Genomic DNA, 20140 nt, shown 5'->3' on the forward strand with positions numbered 1-20140 from the left:
CCTCAGGGGGAAGGGAATGAGATGCTGAGTTAAGTGTTGAAGTGATAGGCAATGATTCATGGGAGGAAAGCAACAGTATTTCAGAGGACGTAAAGGAATTATCTGACAAGTGTCAGGTGTTTGTTGTCAACTGAAGGGTCCGTTCAGCACAGGGGATCACTAAGCTTGGTGAACACCATGGAACTAAATTACCTGAAACGTTCACACATCCTGCTATCACTGCCCTATATTTTAGACGGGGAGGAAATGTCTTGGAAACTGGGTGTAATAAAACAAACAAACAAAAAAAAAGGAAAGATTTTGGAAATCCAGAATGATGGACACGAATAGATTTGCACAGACAGATTCATTCTTTTTCCTTAAATATGATTATGCTTCTTTTAGCTTGAAGAGTATGAAAAATCTGAAAGACATTTGTAGCAATAAAAGCCCTCATGTAGTTTTAAAATGATATAAGGCAAAGTGTTTTTTTAATACATGGCTAGATCTTTTGAAGTCATCAGTCCTGGATCGGTCTTGAGTAAAGAATTAATTGGCCTGGGCCCATCGTGTCATTACAGACTTCACGTCCCCTTCACAATCAGTACTCAAGACTAAATGTAAGCAGACCCTAGGAGCTGGTGTCAGAATGTTAGAAAACAAGTTCACCAAGAATAATATAAATCTGTTCAGCTAATCACAACAACCAATCGAAGGAACCCAGTTCTGAGGAAATCAAGCCAAACAAAATAAGCCAAGAAATAAAGAACGCAACTCAATTCCGCAAGGGCTCACCACCCGGCCGTGGGCAAAGCACACGATGAACTGACAGAGACGGGAAGTCACAGATGTTACCCTGTGACTGAATTGATGGCCACCTCTGTGGCAGTGAGGTCTTACTTCTGTAGGAACCTTGCTTTTGTCACCATCGTAGCTGGTGTTTTATACCTCTTCCCACACAACACAGGGGCAGCTCTTAAAAGTGTGTTAGGAAGGACATATTTTGGATATGGAATTATGACAGATGCTTTTGGGGAGGATTTATGGAAGTTGGGGTTTGCTCAGGATTGGATGTTTTCAGACAACTAGGGCACTCCTTCTCTTAATAATGTTCTCCAGTATGGGGAAGGCGTGAAATGAAATTAAAGCAGTATGTGCCAACGAAGCAATGGTCACTCATATAGGTCAAGATAGGAGCATGTCTTTTTCGTGTCGCTCCTCATAGCCACAGAATGGTCTTGTCCAAAGCTGGTGTTGAGTGACTCTGTTCATGTTCATTAGGAAAACAGAGAGTCCTAGCTGCCTAACCGTAAGTGCCACCCCAGCTGCTGGAAAACTAACACCTAACATTAGAGACAGATGTGCTCTCACCTTTTTGAGCTCTCCTTTTCCTCAGTAGTATCGCTTTTGAATCTCTTAAGTAAAATTAAAGTTACTAAGATTTAGCCATCATTGGCTAGCCCACATAACTTAACCAAACTTTTATGACTATTACGATCTTACTCGGATTGCAAGGTATACAACTTGTCCCTTACATAAAGGACCCAGTGCTTGGCGAAACAGCAAACAGAAGAAAAAGAACGTTTCTTCCAAGTTATACAAGTATGCATGTACATTATACCTTTATGCTTTCCATTGTATGTGATAAAAATATCATAAGTGCAAGGTGCTAATATTCATAATTAATATATTAGTACTGCTCCCAAAGTAACTTAAGGCAACTTATAGTAAGCTGCATACACTATAAAAATTTAAACAAAAGTTTTATGATTATACATAGACATATACATATATGCACAAAGAGCTTATATATGGACAATATATAACCAAGATAATCTCGGGAATATATACAGGTTTGTATGTGTATGTGTGTGTGGAGAGAGAGAGGGAGAGAGAAAGAGAGAAAAGCAAATAATCAAATAATTGAATACATTTGGCTAACATAAATACTATTAGTGACCACTAAATTTATCACCAAAGTCCTGGCAACAAAGGCAAAATAAAAAAGAATTACGTAGCTTTGTAAAGGCAATTTTTCCCTTTTACTAATTCTAAGTGCAGTTTAATAACTACTTTAATAAGGACATATAAAATACTAAACAATTTCATCAATAAACCAAATCTAGAAAATATACCTAATATGTCTGTAGAACTTTATGATTGGATACTCAATAACATTTCAAGGTAGAGAATTAGTTAAAACTCAGAAGAGTCATTTGTTTAAGTAAGAGGAGAAAAGGAAAGAATCAATTAATTGGGCCAAGTATGCAATTTCTTAGAGATCTAACCATATAAAAGGATTTAAGTTAAAACATCTATAAAATAAATATTGATTTTTAGCTGTCTTTCTTAATGTCTTTAGCTTTTTTTCAAAAAGGTTTAAGGAAACTAATAGCAGCCTTTTCAAGGTAAACTGAAGCAGAAAATACAGAAGCCCACAGTTCCCTGTAATTAATGAAAGACAAAACCAATCCTATATGAGACAACCACATGTAAATTAGAAAGTGGGAATGTCTAAAAATTAAGGTTTGTTCATGGCAACCAAGATATATAGTGCTCCCAGCATCCCAATGCATCACATAACCTGGAAAACACTGTTTTTACACTCAAAATTCAGAGGGAAATGTGGTCCACAAGAATATTAGGGGCTTGATTTTGTTTCCATGAACACCTGGACTTCAGCAGCAAGTATTTCCTGACTTGTTTCAGTGACAAATCATCTTGAAAATATCTCCTTACCTGATAGGATATCCGGCCTGCTGGAAGAGGTTTGGAGTGTTGACCTTCTGACCTTTCGAGAATTTCTGCAGAAGTATTTGTCAGCATATGGAAAAACCTTCGTGAGGCAGCTCTTGGTTCGTGTGAAATTGGAGCTTTTGCTCGAGAAAAAACGATTCCCTTATTATCGCTATTTGCTACGGAAGGACAGCTGTCTGTACCTCTAATTGCCACATCAAAGTTTTCTTGTTTTGTTTTTAAAATGGGTGAAAAAGAAAGAAGCCACGATTAAGGCAGGGCTTTTTTTTTTCTCTTTCTCTTAATCACTTGAAGTTGAAATCTGCCACAGTATCACACGAGTCCTGAGTCTCAAAGCAATATTGTAGTACTGATTTTCTTCCTAACATCGATACCCTGGGATCTGTTTTGAGTGTAAACAACTTCACCTATGGGTAGGTTTCTGTGATTCTAAGGCCGGCTTGCAGAATAACCAGAATCAAGTAAGTAAGCACCTTGATTAAAACTATGGATAAGATCATCTATATCTTTATGGAAAAGACTAGATAGCCTGAAAGATCCGAAGGCGACATAGTTCCAGGTGTGCACCTGTCTTACACCTGAATTTGGGTGTATTGCTTTCATTCGTCAAAGGGCTTTGAAAGCCTTGCATATTCGGCTCGGGATCATTGTTTAGAGTATACTATGGTGCGTTTACTTTTGAATTTCAGAATTAGCTGTCAGACTGGTGAGGTACCCTGTCTGATAAGCCACCTGTAGGACTCAATAGATTTGAACATAAATATGGGTCAATAATAACATCTCAACTGTTAAGGGAGGGAAAATTTCCACTACAGTAAAGGGTCAGTAACTCCAATTGTCTCAGTCTCCCTCATGTTTCCCAAGGGAATGAAGGGGTTGTAATAAAACCAAATTTACACACAGCAGAGCAACAAAAGCAACGATAACAGTTCATGGTAGACTGGTAAAATCAGTCTCGGAGCAGAAGGAGCGTTTGCCAATCTCTATGGTGTGAACACTACCACCATTGGAGATTTGAGTTACTACCGTGACATCGCTAAATACTTCCTTGCAAGGGTTCTGGAGGGAGCTATATATAAAAAAAAATTCAAAGAGAATTGATTATGATACAGTGGTTGTTTTTCCTTGTTAGATTATAGGAGTCTCTTTTTTCTTTCTTTCTTAGTTTCTCTCTTCTTTTTCTTTCTTTTTCTTTATTTCCTACATTCTGTGTAGCACTTATATAACATACTAATATAATGTTATGCATCTAATAGGGGTTTCGTCAGTTCCCTTTATTAAGGAAGCATTAGTAAAAATAGTTATAATAAAATATATTACCAATAGCAATCATAAAGGGAGCCCAAAGCTTAAAAACACAGGCTCATTAATTTACTCAATAAAAATAAGGAACAAGTGGGGCATCTGGCTGGCTCAGTCAGAGGTGCATGCAACTCTTGATCTTAGGGTCGTGAGTTCGAGCCCCACACTGGGTGTGGAGATTACTTAAATAAGTAAAAATTGAAGGAGTGCCTGGGTGGCTCAGTAGGTTAAGTGTCCCACTTCAGCTCAGGTCATGATCTCGTGGTTCATAGTTCCAGCCCCACATTGGGCTCACTGCTGTCTGCACAGGGCCCACTTCAGATCCTCTGTCCCTCTCTCTCTGCCCCTCCCCCAACTCATGCTCCCTCTGTCTCAAAACTAAACAAATATTTAAAAAAATTAAAAAATAAAAACTTCAAAAAAAATCATAAGCAGCTATGCTTTTGGTCAATGGAGTTTTCCTTTCTTCTCCAGAACAGTGTTTTTACAAATTGTAGTCCCTAGATCAGCAACATCAACAATACCTAGGAACTGACAGAGATGCAAAGTCTAGGGCTTGGTTCTGCACCTACTAAACTGGAAACGGGGTGTGGGTCCCAGCAATACGGTTTTGAACAACATCTCCAGGCGATTCTTTGATCTCTCCTGGTGATCCTAATGCATGTTCAAGTTTGAGAGCCTCTACTCTGGAGCAAATGTTCTAAGCAAATGGAAGGCAAGGAAGTGAAGAAAAAGTATTTGGTGAAATGTTCTCAAAAATCACTGGGAGAGAATCAAGCAAGATTGCCACCTCTTACTCTCACCCCTTAGTGCTGACATTTAATATTTTAGATTGTAGGTATTAACAATTTAGGTGCTCGCTCTAATGCCCTAGAATATACTTAATATGGACACTAGCACTTATCCTTACTTGGTTTCATTTAAAATGTACCACCAATCACCCCTTCCTTAACGCCATTATGTTGAATGAAAGGTAAAGCTTCCCCCAATTATTTTAATACTTTGTGGCTTGATCACTGTCACAATGTCACATAAATATCAAAGTTGATCCTTTGTGTGGTGGATTAAAAATTAGATTTCTCAGGTTCACAGAGTGTTTCTTATATATTGATGAATAGGGGACATGCAAGTAGTTTAAAGATTCACAATATTCAAATTTTTACATTTCTCACTGTAGGTAATAGAAACTTCAGTCATTGGCATAATATATGGAGATGCTTTTGCGTCTCGCACTCAAATCTAACATCACGTTACATACAATTAAAGATAAATTCAGTTTAGAGTAATTTTAACTAGGTATTAATATACACACACTGTCAAAGGGTTTTGAACTTGTATGTTTTATTATTTTAGAAAGTAAGCTAGGTATTATTTAGTACGTCAATAAAGGAAACTTCACATATAATGTTCTAACACACACTTGCGAAACCAGCAGATTCTCAGTTTATATCCTTGCCAGTGCAAGTTTTGAAGATAATGCTTATTTTTAAAGGTTCAAATCACATTTTCAGACAGAAAATCTGTGAAAAGGCTAACACATTACTTGAAAGTAATGAGTCTGATTGATTTACTGCAGCCTTTAGGTACGTCTGTACGGACCAGTCAAGTGAAAGGGCACAGGCACCAGTCACAGTGAGGACAAGCTTCAGCTCAAACTAATGTCACATCTTTGGACACTCAAATGCCTAGCTGCCAAATGTAGGAAACACATAAACAGAGGAAACTCAACCAAAAACTCTAGACCTGTCTGTTCAGTGGCCAATAGCAAAACTTCTGATTTAGTCATTAAATTCCAACAGTCTAAATACTGGCTTGCATGGCTACGTTGGCAGAAAAGTAACACAAACAAAGGAGTTGTTTAACAAGAAATTTGTAGAATATCTCAAGCACATGGTGACGAGGTCAGTGAAAGAACTGAACAATTCATTTGGAATGAAATTATAATCGTGCTTGCCTAGTTATAATAAGCATATAAATTCTGAACATTAAGAAAATGAAACTCATTCTTTATTCCTCTCTTAAGCCCTAATAAGGGAGAGGCTATTTTATTTTTTATATGTTTTTAATATGAAATTTATTGTCAAATTGGTTTCCATACAACACCCAGTGCCCATGGGAGAGGTTATTTCAATGCAAATCTACAGTGCATGTGTCACTTCTCAAGCTATTTCAGTCTCACTTATAACAATCACATATTTGATTTTATTATCAAGGCATTTTAAAAATAAATTCTCTCACTAAAATATGTGAAAGAATTCTCTCACTAAAGTATGTAAAAGCCACTTTAGGAAGGCTTTTAACTATGTGGGCTCGTTACATAATCATCATCATCATAATATTTTAGATACTCAAATTCTAAGAAAATAACTTCTGTATGTAAACGGAAGCTTTTTAAATCATTCCATTTTCATAAGAATTTGACACTCCGTAGTCCTTATATTATATTTAAAAACTTAACAATTGGCCAATTCAGCAGCGTTTGTGATTTATATATATAGCTGGCTCTTGAAAAGGCTTCAGTTATTTTGTGACAATTCAATATATTTATTAGATATTCTTCTCAGGAGTTTAAATAATACGGCTACAGGCTACATGGTGTATATAAATATCTCTTAACTTCTCAGGAAAATTCAGCATTTAGTACAGAAAAGAAGCAGTTTAAATGTTAAGTACTTTTTTATTAAATATGGAACAGTTTAAAAACAGCTCTGAAGAAACTGAAAAAACTATATATGTATACACATATATATGTATATGTGTATATACATGTGTGTGTTATATATATATTTGTATATGTGTGTGTATATATATACACATATATATATACACACACATATACATATTTTCTTATAAGGGTAATTAAAGATTTGGAAAATATTGAAACCATAATCTAAACCTCCCAACCATTACTTCTCATGTGTCAACTGGGCAAAAGTTTATGAAATCATGCTGTTCGAGGAAATTATTAAGAACCATCTAGTTCATCCACCAACAGAGGACTCATCAAAACTGCTGAAGAGCCGTGCTAAAAATATTCTCCTTCTAGATAATTCTGTGGGCGTGTTCATTATATCCTAGGAAAATTGTATTCCTTTACTAACTACCTATCATTAAGAAACACGCTCTTTTCTTTCGCGCCTAGAGGAACACTTGATCATATGCATTATGGTCACACATGTTCTGTCCTTGTCTAACCTGCTCTTGTGTTTCTCCAACACACTTGCCCCAGCTCTTACTCGCGTAGTTAGAAGCAGAACTACTTGGCCTCTGCACTTCATGTGCTTATGACAGGTGGCAAGAAACTCACCAAGAGGAGGGAAAATGTGGTGGCTATGGATGAAAGTAAATAAATTTATACATTCTGGTGTTTTCAGAAATAATTAATTGCTAATTATTATGAAAGGAAGAAGAAAAGGGATGGGAAGAGACTGCTTAAGCCAGCCACAGAGCTGCTCCAGGGTTAAGAATACATTAATAATAATAATAATAAATACATTTGAAAAGCTCTGAAACTACTCTCCTTTCCTTCATATTGGTGAAGAGGCGTGGAATTTTAAGTTAGCAGGACTGTCTTCATGTTCTGTGAAACAAGCATACTGTTAAAAGTCTATTGAAAGCAATAGGGGAGCAGAGCCTGGGTAGCTCAGTCAGTTAAGCATCTCTGGATTGGGGTTCAGGTCATGATCTCATAGTTTGTGAGTCCCAGCCCCACATCGGGCTCTCCCTGTTTGGGATTCTCTCTTTCTCTCTGTCTCTCTGCCCTTCCTCTGCTCATGCTCGCTCTCGCTCACAAAATGAATGAATAAACATTTTAAAAAATAAAAATTAAAAAAATATAAACAATTGAGTTTTCAAAAAGAAAGGGGGGGAGTGATGATAGGCACGATTGTCTCTAATGTCTCATTCCAAAGTGCTCTTGAGATAAATTGTAAGATCATCTACGTATAAGTAATGGTGGATGAAATTATCAAACTGTAACATCCTATTTCAAAACTAGTTTATTTATTTTCCCCAGCGTTATTGAGCTATGACTGACAAATAAAAATCAGGCCTATTTAGGTTGCACAACATGCATTTTTTTAAGGTATACAACGTGATGATTTAATGTACATCCACACTGTGAAGTGATTACCACCGTCAAGTTAATCACGTCACATTGCTACCATGGGTTGAGGGGATCAGACACGGTATGTGGGAAGACTTAAGATTTATTCTCGCAGCAAAATTTAAGTGTACGATGCAGTATTATTAGTTATAATCACCATGCTGCACATAGGTCTTATTCATCTCATATCTTGAGCTAATCAAACAACAATTTTCTTTTTTTCTTTTTCTTTTTTTTTTTTAGTGTTTATATTTAAGAGAGAGAGAGAGATACAGTGTGAGAGGGGAAGGGCAGAGAGAGGGAGAACAGATTCTAAAGCAGGCTCCAGGCTCTAAGCAGACAGCACAGAGCCCAATGAGGGGTTCGAAACCCACGAGCCATGAGATCATGACCTGAGCCGAGGTCGGACGCTTAAACGACTGAGCCACCCAGGAGCCCCATTGAACAACAATTTTCTAACTGGTAGTGGGATATGATTACCGAGCAAGAAAAACACCGGCAACACAGAGCAGATGACACATGTGAGACGGTGATTTTTATTTCGGTGCCCTGGTATCTACAGACGTATATATGACCTTTATGGTTGCTCTCGGCCAGCACTGTGAAGAAATCTGAAATACAGATATATTCTGTATCCCCTCATTACAATGTTCTCTTTGTAGGTTATCGAGAGCCAACCCAATTTGAGAAACTGGGCTCCTAAGGAACTCTGACAGGCGTCCACATTCTGTGAACTCACGTTCACCTATGTGGCTTCGTCAGAAACACGGTCTCAGAGAGAGAAGAGAGAAGAGGCAGCCTCAGCACTTGGAGGAGGTGAGTCGATGGCCCTGAATAATTATATGAGACGTGAGAGAAGTCGCCGGCAGCTGAGGGGCTACAGGGCGACCGTTGGCTGTGTGGGGTTCACTTCTAAGGTTTCATCACTCAAGGGATGAGCCTTTTGTGTTCAACCAGATTCACAGATTCATGCTGGGAAAAAGTCAAAAGTTCAGCTCCAAATAACCTCAAGGACAGAGTATTTTATATTCATTCCTTTCCTGTTCGATATGAAAAAGAAATATAAGCCTAAAAAGAAATACTTTTAGGCAAAATGATATGAGCTCTCGAAGGTTCAATTTTACTAGCTGTATTAAAAGGCAAGATGGGAAGGAAAAGTAATGTCTCCGTGACAGACGTGGCAGAACCTTCCTGAAATGTCACCTTAATTCTTTGGCCTTTAAATCCACGATCGTGACGCCATGATTCCGCTGAGTACTCTGAAAATGATATATGTATGTCTGCCCCAAAGAACTGTGTTCCGGAAGATGATGACTGGATATCTTTGTGCTACCAGTTTGACATCCTGTCGGAACAAAGAAGAGATTGCCAAGAGCTGGTTCTCCACATCGGCAGGCAGTGGGAAGCTGTGTCTTCCCCGTGAAGGGGCACTGAGAGCAGCCTTATGGTCAGAAGGGTGAGAAGCAAAAGACAGGCACTTGTTTTGGGGTTTTTTTTTGTGTCGCAATGATGCAGGATTCCGGATGAGTAAATGCAGTGTGTCTCCTTTTTTCTTTCTTTCTTTTTTATTTTTCTGTTAAGTCACCCTCAAGAAGAACTGAAAAGGGGATGGGCAAATCCTTACCCACAGTTAACGTGGAGAAAGGGGACATTAGAAACCCGAGACAATAGGAGGCCTCTAAACAACAAGGTCAAACAAGTGTCTAGGAGAATGAGCTAACCTCCGAGGCCGCAGATCACAGAAGGAGCGCCAGATACACCCTCGTCCCTACTAAGTGGCATATTGTAAGGTGAAAAGGGCTAGTTACTTGTTCCCCACGAAGGAAACACAGAATTGAGACAGCCAGCTGGAGCAAACCTGTGCCTTACTTGGTTTCAAGGAAACGTCAGAATCTGGTCTGAGCGAGGAAGGGCAGAGCCTTCCACTCAGATCCAGAAGACAAGTTGCTGCACCCCGGACCGTAGGACAGCGGGTGGTGAAGACATGCAGAACACAACCGTGTGCGAGAGGAAGAAATCCTGCTGTCTCAACTCAGGTCCTTCCCAGATGAAGCACTTGTAAATAACTACTCCAGAAATAACTCATCGTATTCAAGTAGGAGTGATTATTGAAACACACAGGAAACAATAAAGGATAGGTACAAAGAAACGATTTAATTTTTTTTTTAATTTTTACATGTATTTATTTTTGTGAGACGGAGAGAGACAGCATGAGCAGGGGAAGGGCAGAGAGAGAGGGAGAGACAGAATCTGACGCAGGCTCCGGGTTCCGAGCTGTCAGCACAGAGACCAATGGAGGGCTCGAACTCACAGAGCAGGAGATCATGACCTGAGCTGAAGTCGGATGCTTAACCCACTGAGCCACCCAGGAGCCCCGAGAAACGATTTTTTTTTAAAAAAGGGAAACTGTGTAGGAAAAACAAATGGTAAGTGAAGGATTTTCAGAAGAAAAACTATGCTGGTTGTAGTACATAATGTTGACAATATATATACTCGCAACATAAACAAACAAGAACAACAAATAAATATACTTATAGAACAAGGGCAGAAAATGAGATTAAAAAAAATTAAATTCAGACAATCTGAAACAGTCATGACCAAAAAAAGAGTGAGATAAAATAGAATCTGTCTCATAGCCTAAGAAATTCACGTGATTCCTGGTTAAAGAAAACAGACAAGTTTCTATGAAGAAAGAAAGGGGTGGGGCTCCAGTGGCTCAGTAGGTTGAGCTGCCAAATTCGGTTCAGGTCATGATCTCACAGCTCATGATTTCAAGCCCCGTGTCGGGCTCTGTGATGACAGCTCAGAGCCTGGAGCCTGCTTCCAATTCTGTGTCTTCCTCTCTCTCTGCCCCTAACCCACTCGCATTCTGTCTCTGTCTCTCTCAAAAATAAACATTAAAAAAAATTTTTTTAAAGAAAGAAAGGGGTAACGTATATTGTCTCGCCCTTGCTGTCAGCACTCACATAGCAAGAGATTTATTTAATTCATTATTACATCACTCTCTCTCGACATGAATAACTGAAATGCATTGAGGCCTGTTCAGTAGAGAACAAAAAGAAAAAAAATATGTTTTTTCATTTCCTTATTGTGCTTAATGAGAAAAAAAAACCTACAAATTCTAGAATTAAAAAAAAAATTTTTAACATTTATTCATTTTTGAGAGACAGAGACAGAGTGTGAGCAGGGGAGGGGCAGAGACGGAGGGAGACACAGAATCTGAAGCAGGCTCCAGGCTCTGAACTGTCAGCACAGAGCCCAGCGTGGGCCTTTAACTCACGAACCTCAAGATCATGACCCGAGGAGAGGTCAGTTGCCCCACCGACGTAGCCACCCAGGAGGCCCTAAATTCTAGAACTTTTATTTATTTATTTTTTTTAATTTTTTTTTTCAATGTTTATTTATTTTTGGGACAGAGAGAGACAGAGCATGAACGGGGAAGGGGCAGAGAGAGAGGGAGACACAGAATCGGAAACAGGCTCCAGGCTCTGAGCCATCAGCCCAGAGCCTGACGCGGGGCTCGAACTCCCAGACCGCGAGATCGTGACCTGGCTGAAGTCGGACGCTTAACCGACTGCGCCACCCAGGCGCCCCAAAATTCTAGAACTTTTAAAAGCTAGCTTTACTTAGACAATGAGCCTAACTAAGCCACTAGCAAGAATGTCTCAAGGCAGAAGGGAATTTTAGTTTCCTTAGATTTGGGAGTTTTCTATTTTGTTTTGTATTTTTTAGTTTATTTATTTTGATAGAGAGAGAGAGAGAGCACGAACCAGAGCAGAAGAGGGGCAGAGAGAGAGGAGAGGGAGAGAATCCCAAGCAGGCTCTACATGTCAGCGGGGATCCCCATGCAGGGCTTGAACCCACAAACTGCGAGATCATGGCTTGAGCGAAATCAAGAGTCCGAGGCTTAACCAACTGAGCCCCGGGGGGCCCCTGGGAGGTTTCCATTTGTACGTGTGTTCCTGCTGTTACAGTTCCAGGATTAGGTTGCCATGGGACAATAAAATATAGTTTTCACGTCTTTGTTTCAGATTCTGTGTCTCCCTCTCTCTCTCTCTCCCCCTCCCCCACTCACACACTGTCTCTCTCTCAAAAATAAAAGAAACATGAAAAAAATATTTTAAATTCAACAAATATATTTTTCACATCTATAAAGAACAAATATTGAAAACATTTCTGCTTTGTTGCTATTCTAAATAATGTGGAAATCTTTGTGAAATGTTAAAAAAATATACAAGTTAAAAGTTTATTGGAAATGTGAAAGATTGGCTTCTAGTGTAAGGAAAGAATAATGCTCTAGGATATATACATGTAGCGCTAAAGAAAATTCATACTAAATTGCAGAGATAGCTTTGAGTGCCCCAACATGAACAGAATTTTAAGAGGAAAGAGAAAGTAGACATTGAGAAGGGTACGTTCCAAAAAAAAAAAAAAAAAAAAAAAAGATGAGTTATTAAATGAAATACTGATTTGAAAAAAAAGTGAAAATCTTGTAATGTCATTGCCTAAAGCCATTTTAAAAATACTTTGATGCATTGCCCAAACTTTTAGAACTAATTAGTCGGTTTGTTTTTCCAAAAGAATATAGAAAATTTTTATAAACATTGAGTATTTTTAATAGAAAAACTTTAAGCATTAGCAAAACTGTTACTATTTTTCTTTTTCATGTGTTTTCTTCTGAAAAAAAATTCTACTGGACTAGAAAATAGTTCCCTTAAGCTTATTTTAAAGACTAGCATTTTTCAAATAATTTCTCTTCTTCATTGTCCCATAAACGCCTAGAAAATAACTAAGTGGAAAAATTACCAAAAAATGATATCCAAAATATAATTTTACCTCACTCTTTGTTTTTTTTTAATTTATTTAAAATGTTTTTGAAAGATTTTATTTTCAAGTAATTTCTACACCCACCATGGTACTCTAACTCCTAACCATGAGATCAAGAGTCGCATTTTCTACTAACGGAGCCAGCCAGGGGCCCCTCATTCCTTATTTTAAATTTCACTTTCTTGAGGCGCCTGGGTGTCTCAGTCAGTTGTGCATTTGACTTCAGCTCAGCTCATGATCTCACTGTTCATGAGTTCAAGTCCTGTGTCGGGCTCTCTGCTGTCAGCACAGAGCCTGGAGCCTGCTTCAGATCCTCTGTCTCCCTCTCTCTCTGCATCTCCCCTGTTCGTGCTCTCTCTCCTCAAAAATAGATGAATAAATAAATAAATAAATAAATAAATTTCACTTTCTTGGCTCTGGCTTGATATTTGTCCCAACTTAGATGGACATAAGCCAAGGTGTAGACACCATAATGTGCATGGACTGGGCCAAGAGAGGCATCAGTTCAAGGAAGGATTATAATGAGCAGATGAGCAAATCCCTCAGGGTAGGGAGGGATTTAAAACACAGCAATTAAAGTGGACCCTTGAAATTGACTTGAACCAAGGAGCTGAAAACATACGCAGGAAAGTTACATGGAAGGTCACCGTGTGAGTGTTTAGCAGCAGATTCACTACCTAATCAGAGAGCATCATGCCCTGAAGTGTAACTCCATTCGGAACGGGCAGTTCCCCTTAAGACCACCACAGGAAGGAGACCAAAAAAAACCAAAATCTCTCTTTCTGTCTCTCTCTGCCTGTCTCCGTTTCCCTCTTGCTCATACACCAGAGATGCTCTTTTGCAGATAAGCAAAGTAAAGGTGAAGCTGGTAACTGATGTTAGGCTAAAACTTTCCAAAAATCAGGTAGTATTATTGATTTGGGGCAACACGATTAATTCCGGAAAAATCTAGTTTATACACCGAACAAGTTCTACCTGCAAAAAACAAGAGGATAAACAACAACAGTAAAAGACTGCAAACATTGATTCTATAAAAAATATCTCTAGGCTTCCACTTTCAACCAAAATGGAGCGACAGGGACCAGATTTACCCTCTGCCTTAAATGATCTTTATAAAACAGGGCAAAATATATGGCAGCAACTTTTTTTAGACTGAACAAGAAACAGCACAGGAAAGTGATCCCAGAGACAAGGTAACCACGTGACTGAGCCCCACAGTTGGCCTTATTTCCTGGTAAGAGTTTTCGGAACAGGGAGCAGAGGGGAGTGATCAAACACAGCCCAGAATCTTTCTAAGTCGAGGGTCAGAGTCCAGAGTTCGGGCCTTGGATTCCCTGCCTGGAACCATGGAGAGGAGGGAGCCCCGTGGAGAGCAAGCTCTGGGGACCCGCAGAATCCATAACTGAGGGCTGAGTCACGTGAGGGAAGAAATCACCAAGGCCAGAAACTGAGCCACCAGAAAGAGGCAGGAGGGACAACTGTGGAAGCTCGCGCAGGGCTGAGAATAGTTGATGTACCTCAAGCAAGGTAAAAAGATCCGTATGCGGGGGGGAATTAAGTCCCTGAGGGGGAAGAGAAAGGGAAGTCTGAGCTGTAGCTGAAAAATATCCCTACATTAAAGGCTGCTCTGAATCCACTTAAGAAACCCTAAAAGCAAATCTCAAAGTGATCAAACTGTTTTCAAGTAGCTTAATCACATCCCAGAGCAAAGCCCCATCTAGTGAGAGGAATTCAAAACTAAAAGGGAGCATTCAACAGAGTAAAAGTGACCATGTCCGGAATGTGATACAAAGTTGGCAGACATGCAAAAAGCAACGATTAAAAAATAAGTAAATAAGTAAATAAAAGGACAAGGCCACACATAAGGAGAAAACAAAATGACACAGATCACAGAATTCATCGGGAAGGCTTTTAAGTCAAGGACTTTAAAGAAAAGCCATTGGAAGGTTTTGAAGAGGGGCGTGTTTAAGAAAAATCTGCCTGCTGCCTGACAAGGGATGGAAAGGCAGGAAGTGTGGGATGAGGGAAGCAATTAGGAAGTAACTTCACTAATCTGAGCAAGAGGAGGTACTGGTTGGGACGAGGAGGTGAGAGAACAACAGATCGTGGGGGTGTTTTGAAGGTAAAAATGGCAGAATTTCTGACTCCGTGTGAGAGGCCAGGGGAATAACAAAGTGGAGAACATCACTGACACGCTTTTGCGGTAGTGAGAATGGCATTTCTATTTCCTGATAAAGGAAAGTCTGTGGCAAGAGGGTTTGCTGGCCGAGGAGAAACGGGGACGGGTGTGGCAGGGAACGTTTGGGCTTGGGCACAGTGGGTTTGAGATGCCTGGTAAATATGTACACATGTTGAATAGGCAGTTGGATATATGGCTAGAGGTCCCCCCACTGGGGATCTGCATTTGTTAGCAATTATCACATTGACTGCAATTCAATATACAAATCTCCCCGTACACCACATCATCTCATTTCTGACAGGTACGCCGAAACCCATGATTCATTACTGTGAGAAAACGTGTGCAACTTAGAGGCCATTTCAAGGAAGCATTAAAAATAATGACAGGATTGGAAATCAAACTAACGAAGTCAAGTTCAAGCAATGGGTCTCTCAGCCTTGAGAATGAATAAAGAAAGCGTTCAAAGTGACTAAAAATACAATAAAGCAGTGCCGAAGGAATACAGTGAGGTTCAGTGATGAAAATTACAAAGAGGAACATTCAGAAATTTTTTTCAAGAAAAAGCAAACCTCTCCTGAATAGCGTCTCCTTAGATGGAGAAGGGACTAGCTTTACGTGAACGAGAACTTCATAGGCAGCAGCCTGAGAGATGTGGTTTGAAGTGACAATCCCAAAAACCAGCCTGTCGGTAACTAAAATTTCCACTGCTAAGGATTCTTTCCTTTGGGTACAGAGACATTTTCTGCAATACTTTTTTAAATTGTAAATAATCTTAAGAGAATGAATTATTCAAGCAGGAACATTTTATCTTCATGAGATTGACAGAGATTAAGAAAGCAATTACTTTCCAGGCCATGAGGGAAATAACCCTTCAAAAGCTAAGTCGTGTTTGAGGAGTAGGAGAAGAGTACGTTTGGAGTCATTTTCCTGGAGCACAGTGGCAATGGATCAAGAACTGGGGAAGATAATGGCCCTGAGAGAAGAAAAATAAGAAGGGTCTATGGATCAATTGCTTTATAAATCTTCTTACCAGGGTGTAAATACAAAAGTCTCTGTACCTCCAAGCCAGATTAGAATATTGTTCTGAGCATATATATGTGTGTGTATATATATATATATATATATATGTATGTATATATGAGACTTTTTTATAGAATGCTTAAAACTATAAATGCTCAAAACTATAAAAATTGTGGTTGCTTAATTTAGGGAGAAAAAGGAAACTATTCCTTTCAAATACAACTTTCTTTTAAGACTAGAAATTTCAGTAGGAATGGAAAGTTGTGAGTGAGAGGAAGCCATCTTTGAGTGTTCAAATGGCAACATTATCACGGAGAACTTACAAGTAATTAGAAGTATCTGTGTTTCTGTTAGCCAGAGATCATCCAAGAGCCCCATGGATCCCAGAGAGGCCAGAGCAACTTCTCCAGTCCTGTCCTTTCCTCACCATGGTGGCTAAGACCGCTCTGGCATGCCCTGTTTGTAAGAATGGCATTGAGTACAGTGGAAAGCTATTTATTATCAAAGCATTCTTCTCCGACTTTAAGGCAGAAATAAATAACCTCTGGATATAATGCAGGTAGAAAATGTAACTTAAACAGAAAATGCTATTCAGAGTTTCTGTCATTTTATCTTTGAATTAATTTTTGATTGGTACGTGACAAATGACCACAAATTTCATGGCTTAACACAGCACACATTTATTATTTTGGTTTCTGCGTGGCATGGTGTGGGTACTGCTTACCCGGCCCCATCTGCTCAGTGTCCCACAGGGCTGAAATCAAAGCTGCACTGCTTTGGCTTATAGAAGCTTGGCTAGGGAGCAGTCAGTTTCCTATTTTATGCAGATTGTTGGCAGGAAGGCTTCCTTGTGCCTGTAGAATCCACGGTGCCTTCCTTCTTCAGCTCCAGAAACAGAGTCTGTGCTGCTTTCCATCCTGTTCTCTTTAGGGAGAGCAGAATCCCTCTTGTGTTTTCCCCTGATTACACCAGGCCCACCCAGGAAAATCTCCCTTTGCATTAACTCAAACCAACGGATTTGAGACCTTTATTATACCTGATAAATTCCATCAGCTTTGCCATATAAGTGGTGACCTCATCACGGGAGTGACGGCCCATCGGTCACCGGTCCTACCCACATCAAGATGGAGGGGATTAAGAGGTCTGGGTGGCAGAGTCAGTTGAATTTCTGACTCTTGATTCTGGCTCAGGTCATGATCCTAAGGTTGTGGGATCGAGCCCTGCATCAGACTCCGTCCTGAGCCTGGAGCTGCCGAAGACACTCTCTCTTTCCCCCTGCCCCTCTGCCCTGCTTGTGCTCTCTCTCTCTCTCAAAATAATAATAATAATAATAATAATAATAATACAGAGGGGATTGTACAGGATGTGTATGCCAGGGAGTGGGAATTTTAAGATTTTTTTTACTCTTTATTTTTGAGAGAGACAGAGACAGAGTGTGAGTGGGTGAGGGACAGAGAGAGAGGGAGACACAGAATCGGAAGCAGGCTCTAGGCTCTGAGCTGTCAGCACAGAGCCCGATGCGGGGCTCGAACTCACAGACCGTGAGATCATGACCTGAGACGAAGTCGGATGCTTAACAGACAGAGCCAGCCAGGCACCCCCAGGGAGTGAGAATTTTAGAGACCATCTTAGAATGTGACTACCCTCATCTTCAGGACTTTAACAGCCATTGTGCCAACTATGGGTCCCTCAGTATTGCTAGTGGAGATTTGACTAGATTGTTAATACAGTCATCGCTTGCATATTATTCAGAATAATGCTAGCATTACAAAACACTAGGAGCACAGAGTCAAGAAAATATTCCCAAAAGAATGATGCAAACATGTTGGATGTGGATGATAAAACATGCAGGTGTAAATCCATGATCTTCTGTTAACCTCCTTAATGTAATAGTTCATCTTTTTTAAAAAAAAATACAACCAATGAAAATTATTTGAGTGTTTTTTTAGCGCAATCAACTTTTTTTTTCTAACGATGATTTCTCAGCTGTGTTTTTAGGAAATGAATTTGACTTACTGCTTTTAACATATACTTGAAAATGTAAAGTATCAGCTCTAAAACTGTGATTTGTACCTTTAGTTCTAATTATTTGGGAACTAATTGAAGATTTTCATTATTACTAGGTGCATATAATAAAGCTATAAAAACAAGACCCAACATTGTTAAGCTAAGATGTAATTGTAGAAAGCAATGAAGTCGTGTTTAAAATACCATGGACACATCATGACAAATGTGGGGGCAGATAAAACTCTTTCTGTGTTGTTGTGCCTTAGTTGTTCTGTAGTAAAATTATATTTTCCTGACTTTATTATAATTTTCAACAACACATTTACCTGCTAAATACTGCTTATCTGAAGATAGGCGTAATATAGTGCAAACCATGATTTAGCTAAGTATTCTTTATCGTGGTGAAAAAATCCAGCTCTCTTTGATGAATGACCCGTCTCTTATCAGTTCACAAGGTTTGGAAAAGAGGCAAATGCCGTGTTCTGGCCTCAGGGATGGTCAGAAACCCAAGCCAGGACAATCAATCTGCTTTTTTCCCTGGCCACTATGACTGATCCATGGCTAAGCACTGGACCCAAACAGGTTAAGCAGCAAATGACAGGCATCCCTTGCACATTTTTGGAACCACTGAGATTTAAAAACAACAACGACGATGACAAACACTTCTCTCTTACTGTGTGATAGGCTGAATAGTGTCCTCCAAAAAGATGTCTCAATTCTGAGTCCTGGTACCTGTTAATGCAATCTTACTCGAAGACAGAGTCTTTGCAGTTGGGTTAAGGATCTTGAGATGAGACCATCTCAGATTTCGAGTGGGCTGTAACTCCAATGGCTGCTGGCCTTAGGAGAGAAAGGAAGAGGAAATTTGAGACACACACTAAGGGGAGTACATATGGAGACTCAGGCAGAGACAGATGCGATACAGCTATGAGCCAAAAAGTCAAGGATTTCCAGAAGTCACCAGAAATTAGGACAGAGGTTTGGAACAGATTCTCCCCCAGAGCCTTCAAAAGGAACCAACCGACCTACACCTTGTTTTCAAACTTCTGTCCTGCAGAACCATAAGAGAATAAATTCTTATTGCTTTAAGGTATTGAGTGTGCGGTAATTTGTTGCAGCAGTCTTAGAAAACTGATACACACTGGCTTGTCAGGCTGCTAGAATGAGACCACCGGTGGTCCTCTAGGATCATTTTGCTAGCAGGTCAAACATGTCTGAGAACATAAGTGAGATGGAGGCAAGTGGGGCTGGAAGATGCAAAGCCAGATTGTCAGTATCACAAGAGCAACCATGTATTACGACGCAAAGTCAATCTACTCTGGGCTACTTTGATTGAAGTAACAAAAAGGCCTCTTTGGAATATACCCCAACAGAGTAAAGGTTTTATATGAAAAACCCACAGCAAGTATCAACTTCTAGTTTTTCCCCTAAGATCTGGAGCCAGACAAGAATGTCTGTTCTCACATATTGGAAGTCCTAGCAACAGCAGTCAGACAACAAAAAGAAATAGAAGGCATCCAAATTTACAAGAAAGAAGTCAAAGTTTCACTATTTGCAGATGACAGAATATTATATATAGAAAACCCTAAATATTCCACCAAAAAACCACTAGAACTGATAAGTGAATTCAGTAAAGTCACAGGATAGAAAATCAAGGTACAGAATTCTGTTGCATTCCTATACACTAATAATGAAGCAGCACAAAGAGAAATTAAAGAAACAATCCCATTTACAGTTGTACCAAAAAGAATAAAATACTTAGAAACAAACGTAATCAAAGAGGTGAAAAATGTGTACCCTGAAAACTGTAAAACATGGATGAAAGAAATGGAAGGGGACACCAAGAAATGGAAAGATATTTCATGCTCATGGGTTGGAATAACCAATATTATTAAAATGTTTACACCACCCAAAGCAATCTACACATTTAATGCAATCCCTATCAAAATACCGCCAGCATTTTT

The sequence above is a fragment of the Prionailurus viverrinus genome, chromosome D3 (genome assembly GCF_022837055.1).
Source record: "Prionailurus viverrinus isolate Anna chromosome D3, UM_Priviv_1.0, whole genome shotgun sequence".
Classification (NCBI taxonomy): Eukaryota; Metazoa; Chordata; class Mammalia; order Carnivora; family Felidae; genus Prionailurus; species Prionailurus viverrinus.